Below are 16,107 nucleotides of genomic sequence, written 5' to 3'. Positions count from 1 at the left end.
ATCCCTGTCACCTCATATATAGCTTGTCTCAAGTCTCTTCAATCCATCCTCTACACAACTGCCCAAATGATTTTCCTACAACTAAGTGATTTTCCTTAAACATAGATAAAACCACCCCCAACTGAAATATATATTCCAATAGATCCTTGTTATCTCCTGGATAAAATACAAAATCCTATTTGTTCTTCATAGCCTATTTCAATCTCTCATTTCCCAATCTTCTTAAACTTTACTTTTCTTCACATACACTTTTGATCCAGTGACACTGGCTCCCTTCTTCAAACAAAACATTCAGTCTTTAGGTTTCAAAAATTTTCTCTGGCTTTCTCCTTTATTGTCTACCTACTACCTATTTGGCTTCCTTAAAATCCCAACTAAAATCCCATTTTCTACAGGAAGCCTTTTCCAACTCCTCTTAATTATAATTGCTTCTCTATTAATTATCTCTTACTGATTGTCACTTGTTCATATAAACAAGTATCCCTTCTACATCAAGTTTTCTCCATCAGTTTAATATATCATGGTTCACATAAGAAATTAAATGAGAATTTTGCGAGTTTTATGAAAGCTGCAGATCACACACAATCAATCAACAGATGACCCAGAAAAAGTTTAGAAATTATAGCTTGTGATCAAGTATTTAATCCAAATTTTACAATAAAGTACTATAAAGACCTCATAAAAGAAAACTAAAAAATTCAGGCCTTCTCTGGTACAATTCAGACTTCTTCTCTGGTACAAAGGGAGGGTCAAAATATTTTAACCATACTTTAGGGGTCCCACACCCCTAACCCCAGTGATGTGACAAGGATATTTTAGGACTCTCTTGCCTTTTCTTGTATCCCCAGAGTTAAATTTTAGTACAGTACCTGGCACGTAGTAGGCAAATTTAATAAATGTTTATTGACTATGGGCAAAGTACATTTTTTTAAAATCCTCAAACCTTTCAACATGAAATATCTATTTTAAATAAAATCTTTTCAGAACAAGAAGCAAGAATGAGATAAGTATAATTACTACATAAGAAATATTAAAATACCATTTTGATACACTAAACACCTACACATCCAATATTAAGGTTGTTTAATGCTTCTTACTCATGCTTACTTACCCTAAAGATATTTAGATTATTTTACATTGTATACTTTTCAAGCATTATTACTAATTTTTGGAACAAACACTAATGTTACCAACAAACCAGTAATTCCTAGCCTTCCTGAAGTGGAGACAACCAACAATTCTTTCTTTGGTTCAAGATAGGCTTATACCTCACCTCGCCTCCCCCCCCCCCTTATTTCTTTTATTGATTTTTTAAAATAATGCAAATCCTAATTTTCATTTGAGAATTGTCACATCTTGATTCGAATACAGAATTAGTAATTACTATAGTGGATGAAAAGGATTGTAAGTTTTCTGTACAGTATGTAGCACACTGAAGCCAGAGTTATCAAAAATACCCAAACAATACTTAAGTTTTCTCCCTCCTCAAACAACACCCTTGCCATCCAATAGTCATATAGTATCTAGTGTACCAATTTTAAAGCTGAAAAGAACTACTGAATTCAACTTACTCATTTTATAGAGGATAAAACCAAGGCACAGTAGAAGTTAGATGACTTGGCCAAGGTCACACAAAGTTATCATGCAGCATGGCAGCACCATACTCAAGATTTCCTCACTCTAGATCAAAAGTTCTTTAAGTCTCACAAGTTCAAAAAACAATTCCACATTCTTAGAACAAGGAGTCAGAATAAATAAAATAGTTTCTAAAACCAAAAAAATTGGATCAAAACGATCCTAGGTTTAAAAAATAAAGATAAGAAATCTATGAAAGATGGCAAACAAAACAAGCAACTATTCGTTTAGTTTATAAGATATGCAATAATTTTACCCCCTTAAAATTTTAATGTTAGCTTCTTCCATACATATGGTGGCACAGTGGATATAGTGCCAAGCCTGGGGTAAGAAAGACTTAAATTCAAATTCTGTTTCAGACAGGCTAGCTTTGTGACCCTGGGGGCAAGTCACTTAACCCTGTTTGCCTCAGTTTCCTCATCTGTAAAATGAGCTGGAGAAGGAAATGACAAACTACTCCAGAATCTTAGCCAAGAAGGCCCCAAATGGGATCACAAAGAATCAGACACAACTGAAAAGATTAAACAATCACATACAACATACACATGCATTGATTTTCCAGTTGAAAGCAAAATTAATTCGAAAATGTCTCAATTATGTTTCATGGCAGTGGGGAGGAACTTAACTGTCCCTGTTCTCACCCCTTTAACACTGTTTCTCCAGCCTTTCTGAAATTTCCTCACACGTTTCAGATCATACAAGTCAAAGGACGATTATTTTCCCCACTACTCTCGACATGACAAGTGTCAGATTGTCTACCCCAAACCCAAACGATTTTCCTCTTAGATGGGCGCACACGAGGTAAGAAAAAGGAGATTTGAGTAGAGAAGATGGGTCCCCGTCCCCGATCTCTCCCGGAGGACGAGAGAATGCTGGCAGGCATGCATGCAGGAAGGCAGGCAGGCACGGAGGGGTGGATACTGCTGCGCCACACCGCAGCCATGTGCCGCCGCCGCCAAGCCCAGGGGAGGAGGAAAGGAGGTTATATAATAATAACTCACCCTCCGGGAGAGCCCCAAGCCGGGAGGGTTGGGAGGGGGGCGGCCGCCGCCTCTGCCTGCCAGCCTGGCGCGGTGCTGGTAGATGGGTCCCGGCTTGCTCCCCCCCCAACCCCCCAGGAGAGGCCTTTTCCAGCTCCAAAGGGTAGCGGCAGCACTGAAGAGGGGGGCAATCGGAGAACCAGGGAGGAAGGGAGGCCTGGAGGCCGCTACCTTCCTCGGCATAAAACCGGCCTAGGGCGAGGAAGCGGGGGATGAGTTGAACTGCATCTCAGGGGGCCCAGGCCGCGCCGACTCACGCCTCCCTCCACTACCTTCACCTACTCGATTCTCCTCCCTTCCCCCTCTCGTACCTGGGAAGGGCGGGTGACCCAGCCGGTGGCCGCCAAGTCCAGTGGGGCGCGAGGCTGGGGCATGAGCGGCTCCCGCGCGGCTCCGTCAACGTCACAGCATCGCCCGGGAGACCCCTCCCCCCTGCGGCTCACGACTCATAGGAGCCGCTCCCTCCCCTCCCCCAACCCCGACTCGCGATCCCCACCCCACCCCACCCCACCTCACTTCACTTTGCCTCCAACCTCCCAGCCCGACGACTCAGCGGTTAAAATACAGGAGCGAACCCCGCTGCAGTTCCAGAGACACCCCCCCCCCCCGCCTCCTCACTCTAAAGCTATGCCGACTGCTTTTTGCGTATTACCTAGAATCGCCGCCGCCACAGCCGCCGCCGCCGCCGGGCTGAGTCTCACACACGGGGAAAGGAAGGGGGCGACGGGGGGGGGTGACGGGGGAATTGGAGCTGCGGAGTGGAAAGACCCGGAGATCACGGCTGCTAGGCGCCGGGAATCTCGCGAGAGCTTAAATCTCCCTATCTTCTGTCGCGGGAATTTTCAAACTCTCGGGTTTAGAGAAAGGCTCTGGAAAAGTGGGAGGCGGGGCTGGATGAGATAGAGTGGAGTTAAGGGTAGGGGTGGGGAGGGGTGAGTTAAGACGACCTCACTGACGTAAACTGGCGTCCGCTCGTTCTCACCCTAGTGGGAAAGAAGACTACGATTCCCAGAATGGCATGCGTGTTTAACTGTACCGCGTCCCGACTGCTGCGCCCCCTAGAGCTGAGAGGGGCGAATCGGTAGTGGTAGTTTTTTGTTTAAACCCTCCTTCCTCTGCGGAAGTGTAGGGGTAAGCCCTGTACCTCCTTTGGTTTGCGGGGAGAACCTTCCCGATTTCAGTCAATGCTTGCGATTGTGGTCTCTCGGATCACAAAAACTTGGTAAATCATTATCTTCTCTGATAACATCCTTGCTGACCTTCAGTATGTTTGACTGGCAATTGATTTTTACCCGCCCGGGTTTCTCCTTCCAGCAGTTTATAAAAGACGTGTGCAGTATCCAGCGCTACACATCACAGACTTGCAGTTAGTTACCCCCAATACTGCTTTTCTGGCATAGGTAATACTTTTCCCTTTTGCCAATACACAATTATTTTCTCGTGTACTTAATTTTACTTGCTTTTTTTTTTAAAGTATCCGTATTTTTGCAGTTTGCAAATCTAGTAGAATGTTAGTAAAGTTCGAGAGCAATGGAGTGTTTCCCCTGGGATTTTTTTGTTTGTTTGTTTTGTTTTTTGTCTTGGAGCCCCAGCTCCTTAGGAGCATCCTCGTGTAGTAAGTAAAAAAATTAAGGTTGGCTTTGGTGTCGGGAAATCAGGGCTTCAAGCTGTCTCTTGAGACACTAGCTGGGCAGCCATGAGCAAGCCAACAAGCATTTATTAAGACTTATTACGAGCCATGCAATATGCAATTAAATGGACAAGCTGCTTAACCTCTCAGTGCCCTCAGACACCTGACTAAGACTGTAATAATTTACCAGTTTCTCATTACCTTCTAAGAAAATGGCGATCTCACAATAGGAGTTTTAAACACCTACGACAAGATAGGTCTGATGAAAACACAAGTCCAGGAGACCAAAACCCATTAGGCTTCGTGTAGTGCTTTTGGGTTTAGGAGATGCTTAAATTCTTTTCCAGTAAAACTCTTTAAGTACTTTAGAAATAAGTTATGAATTCAGTTGGAAGCAATATTCAAATTACTTGTGTATCAAATGTTTGCGAAACTCATATGGTTACCCTAAACAATATGTTCACTTGTACTTTTAAAACCATTGACTTTTTAAAGGTCACTTCCCTTTTTTTGTCATTCTTTTTTGTCAAGTTCGTCATCACCATCATTGGAATTTACAAAATGCCATAATTTAATTTCCTCTCAACAAAATTCTAGACAGTACTTAGCACATAGTAGGCCTTTAATAAATATTTATTGATGATACATGTAAAACCCAGTGGATTTGCACTTAGGGCTACGAGAGGGGAGGGAAAGTACATGAATCATGTAACCATAGGAAACTATTCCAAATTAAATTTCCAAATTAAAAAAAAAGGTTAGTGATTAAGTCAATCAACGGTCACACATCCATTAAATGATAAAGCTAAATCTCAGATCCAGCTAGTAATCTGTACCATAAGCGCCCAAGTTATAAACTCCTGAAGGACAGTGTCCTTTTAGTTAATAGTGACTAACAGCAAGATTATCAGCATGGTTCTGGACACAGGTTGTCACTGCCCCTGGGAAAATCAGCCAAAGACAGCCAGATATGGTCAGGGTTAAGGGCTGTTCTTTAGGAATTCCAAGTTGTGGCTGAAAGAGAAAGTGATTAAAAAGAAAAAAAATGAGAGTCTCTTTTCTTTAGAAAGCCTTATATTCCAGTGAAGTGTTCTGTAATCTATGCACATATATACATACATATGTATGTATTCTAAACCAAATTTACTGAATAGATTTCCAAGCTTCCCTCCCTCAATAATTTTGTTCTAATCCCATTGGTTTCCTATCAGTAAAGAAAATAGTATTCATATAGCACATTGAGCTTTCAAAGTATTTTAAATGATTAATCAATACAATATCTTATTATGATTTAAGTAGGGCTTTAATAGAGGCTTGTTGTTATGTTGGAAACTATTGTAAATACAAGGACTCCCATTAGACTGTGAGTTCCCTGAGAGATGGAAATATCTTTTGTCTTTATTTCATCTGTGCTTAGCAGAGTCTCTAATGTTGTAGATACTTAATAAATGTTTATCAACTGCTGGATAGTGTAAAGAACATAGACTTTGTAGTCAGAAAACCTGGATTCAAATCCTGTGTCAACTCTGAAAGTCACTTCACTTTCCTGGGCCTCAGGTTCTTCATCTGTCTGATAAGTGGATTGGAAATTCAATGGGTCTGAGATTTCTTCCATATCTAGCTCTATGATGCTATGAAATGAAGACTTTGGTTTGACTTTGGTTTGAAATGTCATAGTTATAAATATATGTATATATGCATATATATTTTATATATTATATATTGACTTTATAAAACAAACAAAAAATTAACTTGTCTGTTGAACTTTAAATCATCTTATTGATCATGACAAGAAACAATTATCCTGATCAGCCACTAAAATGTTGAGTTGCCCATTTCATTTTACATTGCAAATGTACTAGAGTTTGTAAGGCCCAATCTTTTGTTTACTACCTAGGAAGCAAAGGGGGCTTTGGCATCCTTTTAAACAAAGACCAGCCTTTGCCTTTATATTATAAGTACCTTGAAGGATAGACAGCTCTTTGGGCCTCTATCCCCCAGACTTCTTTTGTTCTGATCTTTTCCAATCTCCTTATTTCAAGAGTGCTAAGAGAAAGAATTTGGCAAAAACTGCAGTAAACTAACTAAACCTTTGTCACAGATTGTGGCAATACAAACATAATGTACTTTGTAGTGACTGCAATTGAGAAGATATATTGCACAGTACTATATCCTATTATAGATTTCCATAGCTTTATTAAAAAAATATGTTAGGAAGAGTTTTGGATTTCTGAGGTAGAGGTGAAGGAAACAGTAAATATGACATCTTTTTAAAAATTATTCCTCTTTCCCTTGGATTAGACATTAAAAAATAAAAAAGAGAAGAAAACACTAATGCAAAAGTTACACATCAACAGTATCTGATAGCATATATAACTTTCTACATCCATAGTCCCTCACCTCTGCAGTGAAGACAGAGAAGACCATTAAAATTATTATTATTATTATTATTATTATTGGGCACGCTCCACAGATTTCAGAGTTTTGAAAATTATTATTTTTTCATTTATATGGATGTATTTATTGTATATATTATTTTCTTGATTCTGCTTATTTCAATTACTGTCTTTCCTTGCTTCTCTGAATTCTTTAAAGACATCGTTCCTTGTGGAACAATACTATTCAATTCTATTCACATTCCATCACATTCTCAGTTGATGGACATCTACTTTGTTTCCAATTCTTTGCCACCAAGGTAGCAAAAAAAGTAATACTGGAAATATTTTCTTTCTGTCTTAGACCTACTCCCTTTAGGTATATGTGTAACAATGAAATCTCCAATTTTTGTTACTATTTTATAATGTTTAAAATTTATTGCTATTAGGTGAGTAGATAGAGTGCCAAGCCTAAAGACTATAGGATTCAAATCTGGTCTCATTTCCTGGCGGAGTGACCCTGGGCAAGTCACTTAACCCCCATTGCCTAGCCCTTACCACTCTTCTGCCTTGGAGCCAATACACAGTATTGACTCCAAGACGGAAGGGTTTAAAAAAAAATCATACCAATATATTTTTTAAACCCTTACTTTCCATCTTAGAATCAATACTAAGTATACTAAGTAAGGGCTAGGCAATGGGGGTTAAGTGACTTGCCCAGGGTCACACAGCTGGGAAGTGTCTGAGGCCAGATTTGAACCTAGGACCTCTGATCTCTGGGCCTGACTCTCAATCCACTGAGCTAACCAGCTGCCCCCTGATTTGTTTTTGTATCACCTTCACTGTCAAAAATTTCCTTCTTCCTTTCTCTACTCAGAGATTCATCCATTTTAACCTCCCCCTTCCCACAAAAAGAGGAATAAAAGCAATTCAGCTTTATTAAAAAAAAAAAAAACCGACCCATATCTTCTTAGTATCAGTTCTAAGAAAAAGAGGTAAATAATCAGGATTAAGGGATTAATATATCTGCTGAGTCTGACAGTATATAAAATACTATATACCCGTAATTCTTCACCTCTGCAAAGAGGGGATTCAGTAAGCATTTATTAAGCACCTATTATAAGTCAGGAACAAGTACTAGAGTCATTAAAAAAAGGGGAAAAGTGGTAGCTGCCCTCAATGAACTCATGTTTTAATGAGGGCAACAACATGCAAATTCATGAAGGATACATAATTAGAAACAGATGAATAGAAAGAAAAACATTTATTAAGGGTTTGCTATGCTAAACTCTGAGGATACAAATTTAAGCAAACAATAGAGTTCCTGACCTCAGATTGCTTACATTCTTTTTTTTTAATCTTTACTTTCTACCTTAGAATCAATACTGTGTATTGGCTCCAAGGTAGAAGAGTGATAAGGGTTAGGCAATGGGGGTTAAGTGACTTGCCCAAGGTCACACAGAGAGGAAGTGTCTGAGTCCAGATTTGAACCATAGGCCTGGCTTTCAATCCACTGAGCTACCCAACTGCCGCCTGATGTCTCACATTCTAATGGTATTAATCAACACAAAAAGGGAATCTGGAAAGGAGAATATTCATGTATACCCCTTTTGTGTGGAGATGATCAAGAAGTAAGAAATTTAGATCTAGGCAAGTAATGCAAAGTACTATTTACCAGAGCCTAGAGTGGTTTGAAGGATTTAATTTTTAATTTCTTTTTGTTGTTGTTTTTTTCATTTACAATATTGTAATCATTACTTGTATTATTTTCCTGATTCTGCTTATTTTACTTTGCTTTAATTCATATAAACCTCATTTCTATTCTTCATGTTTATCTTTTATAGAACATGTTTATCTTTTAATAGAACAAAAAGTTCTATTAAAAAAAAAACAAACCCGACCCATATCTTAGTATCAGTTCTAAGAAAAAGAGATAAATAATCAGGATTAAGTGATTTTCTCAGGGTTACACAGCTAGGAAGTGTCTGAGTTCAGATTTAAACCCAGGTCCTCCCAACACCAGGCCTAGCATTCTATTCACTGTGTTATCTAGCTACCCCCAAAAGTAATATTATTAACATTTTAATATATATGCGTCTTTTCTGTCTCTGACCTGCTTAGGGTGTACACCTGGCAGCAAATTTTCCAGGTCAAAGGATATGGATATCTTAGTCACATTCATAGCATAATTACAGGTGCTTTACAAAGCATTTGGACCAATTTACAACTCCACCAATAATGTATTAGAGTATATATATATATATATATTCTATTTCCATGACCCCTCCAAACATTGACTAATTGACTATTTTCTTCTTTGCCAGTTTCCTGGGTATAAGATGAAACCTTGGCATTCTTTTGATTTGCATTTCACTCAGTGATCTGAAATAACTTTGATTGTTAATATTTGTTATTCTTTTGAGAACTTTTTTTCATATAGAAAAACAAGTATTATCTTATGGAATACATAAGATATATCCTTTGACCACTTATCTATTCATGGAATGGCTCTTGGTCTTAAATATTTATGTTTGTTGTTGGTTGTCTCTTGAACCGAGGATGACGATTGTCTTTGTGCGTTTTTGTGCACAAAGACACCTGTGCATGAAGATTTAAGTGGAAAAGTCAATGCACAGAGACAGTCCCACTCTCTCGGCGTTGGAAGCCTGGGTCCAATGGCATGAAAAATCATTACACCTGGAGACTTCCTCAGCTGCATTGGATGGCCCTGTTGTCTTTTGTGCTCCAACACGCCCTAAGCACTCCACAGTGCCTTGCTGTGTCGCCATCTCAGACGTTGAACCTTCTTGTTGGTTTCTGCCGCCTGTTCCGCAGAAGCAGTCTTCACATGCTGGGTGAGCAAAGCCCTGGTTCACCAGGGGTCTTCGACCCGATGGCTACCCTCACAAGGTTTAGCTGACCTGTCGAAGCCGTTGCCCCGGGGTGTGACAGCTGCCGCATGCTAGCAGCTACTGGGAGCCACAAGTGAGAGCTGGGTGTCAGGTGAGGGTCAGTAGCTGGAGAGCTGCCCTAGAAAGGCACGACAAGCCCTCCATACCAGAGATATTACCCCTCCCTGAGCACCCCATACACCCCAATATTTATGTTACTTCTCTATAAATGTTGGATTTCAGACCTCTATCAGAGATTTACTTTCTTATCCTGCTTCAAATGATTTTATTATTGTAAAAGCTTTCCATATAGTCAAATATATCTTATATAATTGTACATAATCAAAATCATCTTACCTATTGTAATTTCCTTTATTCATTATTTATTTAAGAATTCTCTTCTAGGCATGGCTTCATTTTAATTTTATTCTAGACAAGTTTTTACTGCCTTCACAAGGAACCCATCTTTTGAAAATGACATGATTAATATTTAATGGCAGGGAATACAAAGAGACTTGCTTATTGCAGGGCAAGTAATGAAAACCTTTTCTATTTGAAAAAAAAGAGGGAAACATCAACTATAACTCACTATTCATTATAATAAAAAATATTAGAAAAAGATGACAAAATTCATTCAAATTAAGAATGAAAATTATGAGGATTTCTTTAAGAGGTAAAATATGAGAGAATCATTAATGAATAAAGTCATTAATGGTTAAAAGCCTATAGGAAAGAAACAAGAGAAATGGGTATTCATGTTAGTTTGATAGTCACTTAGCAATTAGATATAGAGGATACATTTCAACAAACTAGTCAGTGACTCTTTGAGACTGAATTCACAAAAGTTTACTGTATCTGCAGATTTGTTTAAATCTTTTTTCCTCTATTATAATATTTGTTTTTATACAGCAAGTGGTCTAAGTATGTTCTTGTTAAGCTCCTAGAAATAAAAGGAATTGACAAATAGGTCATTATCTATAGAAGTGTCTCAAGATTACTTTCCCACTTCAGATTAGCTGAACTACTCCCAGGTTTCCAATCCCTAAAAACAAAAAATCCTAGAAATAGACTTTGCCCTCCTGACCGACATCTAGAGTGTTATGTATTACATGGGATAGCTTCCAAGAACAGGGAAAGAAAGCTTTATTAGTAGCACATGTATTCACTTACACAACCAGCTTTTTGTTGATAATGTATGTACTTCCTACTTGCTGCAGTTTAGTTAAGCATGTCACAGAAGGTAATGTGTTACTTTGACACTTTGAATGAAATGTACTGTATAAAAGTCAACAAATCATGATGTCACAGCTCTCCTGTAATGGGGTAGGGGGGAGATGTGGTGGTGCTAACTGGCAGATTATTTTGAATATCAATCTATAAAGTATATAACTTGATATTGAGTATGGTACATATGGAATCTTATAGTGAAAAGGGATCTTAGAGGTCATCTAGTTGAGAGGAAATGTGATACAGTGAAAAGAACGTGGAATGTTATCTTTAGAGTTAGAGAACTTGAGTTCAAGTTCCTAATCTATCCCTTACTGAATATATGACCTTAAGCAAAACAGGGCTCTCTCAGTCTCAATTTCCAAATTTGTGAAATGAGAAGACTGGGCTAGATGCCTTCCAGGTCTAAATCTGATCCTAATCCAATCCCTTCATTTTACAAATGAAAAAACTGAGATCTGGAGATGTGAAATAATTTGGCTAAGTTAATGGTAGAACCTAGGAGTAGCTTATCTCATAGTTCAATGATCTTGATAATAGACTAACACAAAAATTTACAAAATCTACAAAAATCTAACAAAAATGCCCTTTATATATAGGTACAAATGAAATGTATTATATATTTCAAAATATTAACAATGGTTTTGCTACAGGAACAAAATAGAGTTAAGCAACAAAGATTAAAATATGAAACATGATAATTATAGACTTAGAGGAAAATAAAAAAGTCATAATGTAATTACTGTTAAGATCATGTTGTTCTGTCTGCAGTTTCTGACAGTTAAAAGAAACCTGATCATCAGAGGAAATGACAGAATGCAAGAAAGCACTTATAGCTGAGATTATAATATGCCACCAGACAATCTTGAATTATTGCATCAAGATGTGTCTTCAATAGGTAAACTACTTGCTATCAAAGAGTCTATCTTAAAGCTAAGGCAAATCAACATGAATTTATTAAGCACCTACTATGTGCCTGATACTGGGTTAAGTGCTGAGAGTGCAAAGAAAAGTAAAAATAGTCCATGTCCTCAAAAAGCTCCCTATCTAATAGAGGAGACAACATGCAAATAACCAGTACACAAGAGATGAGTGTTAAAAATTCTCTAAATGATAACTAGGAATCATAAAACAATAATTTCAGAAGAATTACTGTTATGAATAACTAGAAGTGCAGTGGAAAAATGGATAAGTATCAGTAGGATAAGTGGCATAAAAGATACTGAAAGCATAACTAGAGAATGAAGAAACCCGATTGTTGCATTGGTATCCAAAAGATACTAAAAGAATCAGAAGACCTCCAATGTTTGGGATGGATCCCCTATGGAACATTAAAAGAAGACATAGAAAAGACTTATGGGAATGTATGTAGATCAGCATCAGGGATGGAATGGATGAAAAGGTGTAGATTAATGTGTTTCAATCTGTACCAATAGAGATCACTCCACCAGTATTTCACAGAACCAGGGCTTGAACCTAGGGTTTCCTGGATCTAAGACTAGTTCTCTACCCATGACAGTAATTGCCATTATTAGCTGATGAGTTGTTTTTTGTTTTTTTATGGAAGAGGATATTCTAGAATGGATTCTTAACCTAAAGCCTATGGATAAAGTCTGGGATCTATGAAGCTATGTAAGAAAAAAGAACTGCATCTTAGTCAAATTGAGATGTGGCAAAATTGAGACACTAATGCACTGTTGATGGAGTTGTGAATTGGCCCAACCATTCTGGAGGGCACTTTGGAATTATGCTCAAAGGGCTTTAAAAGAATGCCTACCTTTTTACCCAGCCATACCACTGCTGGTTTTGTTCCCCAAAGAGATAATAAGGAAAAATATGTGTATAAAAATATTTATAGCTGCGTTCTTTGTGGTGACAAAAAAAAATGGAAAATGAGGGGGTGTCCCTTCATTTGGGAATGGTTGAACAAATTGCGGTATATGTTGGTGATGGAACACTATTGTGCTCACAGGAATAATGAACTGGAGGAATTCCATGTGAACTGGAACGACCTCCAGGAATTGATGCAGAGTGAGAGGAGCAGAACCAGGAGAACATTATACACAGAGACTGATACACTGTGGTACAATAGAATGTAATGGACTTTTCTACATGCAACAATGCAATGATCCAGGACAATCTAGAGGAACTTATGAGAAAGAATGCTAACCACATCCAGAGAAAGAACTGTGGGAACAGAAATGCAGAAGAAAAACATATGATTGATCACATGGTTTGATGGGGATATGATTGGGGTTTAGGCATTAAAAGATCACTCTATTAGTTGGTGGGGAGGATGTGAGAGAACAGCCCAGAGCTCTTGCCCTGAAGTCTTTAGGGAATAGCAGCAGTATCTCCCACTTCTACCTCTTTCCACTCTGGTGGAGGCAGAAGGACTCCTCACTTTCTCCCCCTCCATCTCCTAATATTTTTTTCTGAACTCCTTGTTATCCCCATGCCCCCAATTTGCTCAGATCACTCTGGGGTGAATATTTAAATGAATAACCATTTGGTGTTTTCCTAAGAACAAACTCAGGGACAGGAAATCTTTTACTCAACTAGGCACCAGTAAATAATAAAAAAGGTAGAACAAATCCCTCTGATACTAGGGGACAGACACAAGCCATTTCCCTCCCAGATACATCCATCCTTTAGGTGAAGAATAATTATCCTGAACACAGACTAGGAGTCACACACACACACACACACACACACACACACAAATCACTCTATTGCAAATATAAATAACATGGAAATGGATTTTGAACAATGATACGTGTATAATCCAGTGGAACTGCTTGTCAGCTCTGGGGTGGGGGAGGGAAAAGGGGTGGGAAAAATAATCATGTAACCATGGAAAAATATTCTAAATAAATAAATAAAAAGAAAAAAGAAAATGAGTGATTACATCTTACTATCCTTAGCTCAGATGATGGTAGATCAGAGCTACCCTTTGTATTTGACCTTAAGAAAGGAGTCAGTTGAAATGATTAAAGAAGAAGTAGGAACAGTTGGACAGAAAATATTGTAACAGATATAATAATAGTTCTGAACCTAGAGAAAAAAGGGGAAATGCTGTATTTTTAGGCAGCAGGCTTGGTTTCTAATCTCTCTCATTTACTACCCATGTAACTATGGGCAAGTCACTCATTTGTAAAATGAGAGGATCTAAATGATTTTGAAAGTCCTGTCTAATCCTAAATCTATGGCCTCATACCCAAGAATACTAATAGAAACTTTGGAAAAACAGGGGCAAAGGCATGCTTTCAGGTAATCATCCTTTAGGCAAGCTGCTACAGTGGCAGTTCAAAGCAGTGGTGGGACTTCTTAAGCACATCACCTCACTAAGACTGGAAACACTTGACTCAGTCTCCAAAAGAGTGTTAAAACCAAAGTTCCTCACTAAAATTCAGGCTTAAAGAAAGAAGAGAGGAGGCAGTAGATAGCTCAGTAAACTGAGAGCCAGGCCTAGAGATGGGAAGTTGTGAGTTCAAATTTGGCCTCAGATACATCCTAGTTGTGTGACCCTGGTCAAGTCACTTAACCCTCATTGCCTAGCCCTTACCACTCTTCTGCCTTGGAACCAATACACAGTTTTGATTCTAAGAATAGAGGTTAGGGTTCAGAAAAGTAGGGAAAACCATCAGATTATATAGGTATGACCTAAATTGTCCTTTATGAATATGAAGTGGAAGTGATGAATAGATTTAAGTGATAAGATCTGGTAGATTGCCTGAAGAACTATGGACAAAGGTTCACAATATTGTACAGGAGGCAGGAACAAAAACATCACATAGAAAAAGAAGAACAAGAAAACAAAATGGCTGTCTGATAAGATTACAAATAACAGGAAAGTAGGAAAGGGAAAGAGAAAGGAGAAAGGAAAGATACACCCAATTGAATGCAAAATTCCAGAGAAGAGCAAGGAGAAAGGTTTTCTTACATGAGCAATGCAAAGAAATAGAAGAAAACAATAAAATGAGAAAGATAGTGCTCTTCAAGAAAATTAGAGATACCAAGAGAATGTTTCATGCAAAAATTAGGCATGATAAAAAACAAAAATGGTAAGTGATTACTAGAAGTAGAAGAAATTAAGAAGTGGCAAGAATATGCAGAGATATACAGAAAGATCTTGATGTCATCAAAAAGCCAGAATGGTGTAATTATTGAACTAGAGCCATATATCCTGGAGAATGAAGTCAAGTGGGTCATAGGAACATTGCTAACAATAATGGAAGTGGAGATGATAAAATTCCAGCTGAGCTACTTAAAATCCTAAAAGATGATGCTGTGAAATGTTGCACTTGATACACCAGCAAAGTTGAAAAATTCAACAGTGGCCACTAATTTGGAAAAGTTCTGTTTACATCCCAATCCTAAAGAAGGACAATGCCAAAGAATTCCTCCAAAGTCCTGGGAACCTTCTCCAACAGACATTTATTCTCTAGCCTTTTATTTGTTTGTTTTATTCTCAGAAGTTTTTCTAGCTGGGAATCCTTAATCTTGTCCATGAGGATTTCCTAATTGCAGTCACCTTTTGACTTGATTATATGTATATGTAGCCTTTTTTTTTTATTATTACCCCAGCTTTATAGAGCTGAAGAAGATCCTTTCATCTCTGGGTTTTCCTCTAAATGTGACAACAATGTCTCATCTGTATCTAGACCCTTTAACTTCTCTTTAAAAGCTTTTGCTCTTTCGTTTTCCTTTTTTTTTACCAGGTTCCTTTAACATATGGTTCCCATCTTTTCAACCTTCTCATGCCATTTATTCTATAGTTCCTTTTAATGTCTTTGAAGACTTTCCTCTCTTACTTAGATTTTGGACTTTTCTTTCATCATTCTTATTTATTTGATCATAATATATTACTTGTAACTGATTATAACATATTTATGTGTTGCATATTGTAATATTTTAGTATAATATTTACTGCTGCAAATAATTCACATTTATATAATATTTCAAGGCCTCAGAACAACCTTTCTCTAGTCCAAATATTCTTATCTTCATTTTGCAGGTGAGTAACCTGAGGCTAAAAGAGCTTAAATGATCTTCCCAAGATCATATACCTAGTTAGTTTCAAAATTGGAATGGAACCCTTCATCTCTCCTGATTCCAAGTCCATCATTCTTTTCAACATGTTGCCTCTTCTACAACAAAAATGTTGTGAATTTTATATGAGGTGTGAGCAACTAGAAGACTGTCTTTCCTAAACAGGTAGGAAAATGCATTGAATGGTTTTGAGAAGGCACGTTTATCCAAAATAAAATGATAAAGATTCCTAAGTTTGGTTTTTGGATTCATCAATT

At 37.9% G+C, this 16,107-nt stretch overlaps 1 protein-coding gene across 6 annotated transcripts in view; it reads right to left on the bottom strand.

Moving 5' to 3' along the window:
* The window catches only part of AHCTF1 (AT-hook containing transcription factor 1), a 110,543-nt gene extending 106,915 nt beyond the window's left edge, over positions 1–3,628 (bottom strand). The window contains exon 1 of one of the 6 annotated variants that reach the window (XR_008916235.1): positions 3,328–3,482. The gene's annotated coding sequence lies outside the window, so the exon portion shown is untranslated. Of the gene's footprint in view, positions 1–2,636; positions 2,959–2,986; positions 3,275–3,327 lie in introns of those variants that run through there. The other 5 variants (XM_056816047.1, XM_056816046.1, XM_007481514.3 and 2 more) reach the window with 5 other exon arrangements.
* Positions 3,629–16,107: the final 12,479 nt, after the last annotated feature.

The sequence above is a fragment of the Monodelphis domestica genome, chromosome 2, assembly GCF_027887165.1.
Source record: "Monodelphis domestica isolate mMonDom1 chromosome 2, mMonDom1.pri, whole genome shotgun sequence".
NCBI classification, from domain to species: Eukaryota; Metazoa; Chordata; class Mammalia; order Didelphimorphia; family Didelphidae; genus Monodelphis; species Monodelphis domestica.
Note: the sequence above shows the minus strand (reverse complement) of the source record. Positions and strands in the feature narration are given on the sequence as shown.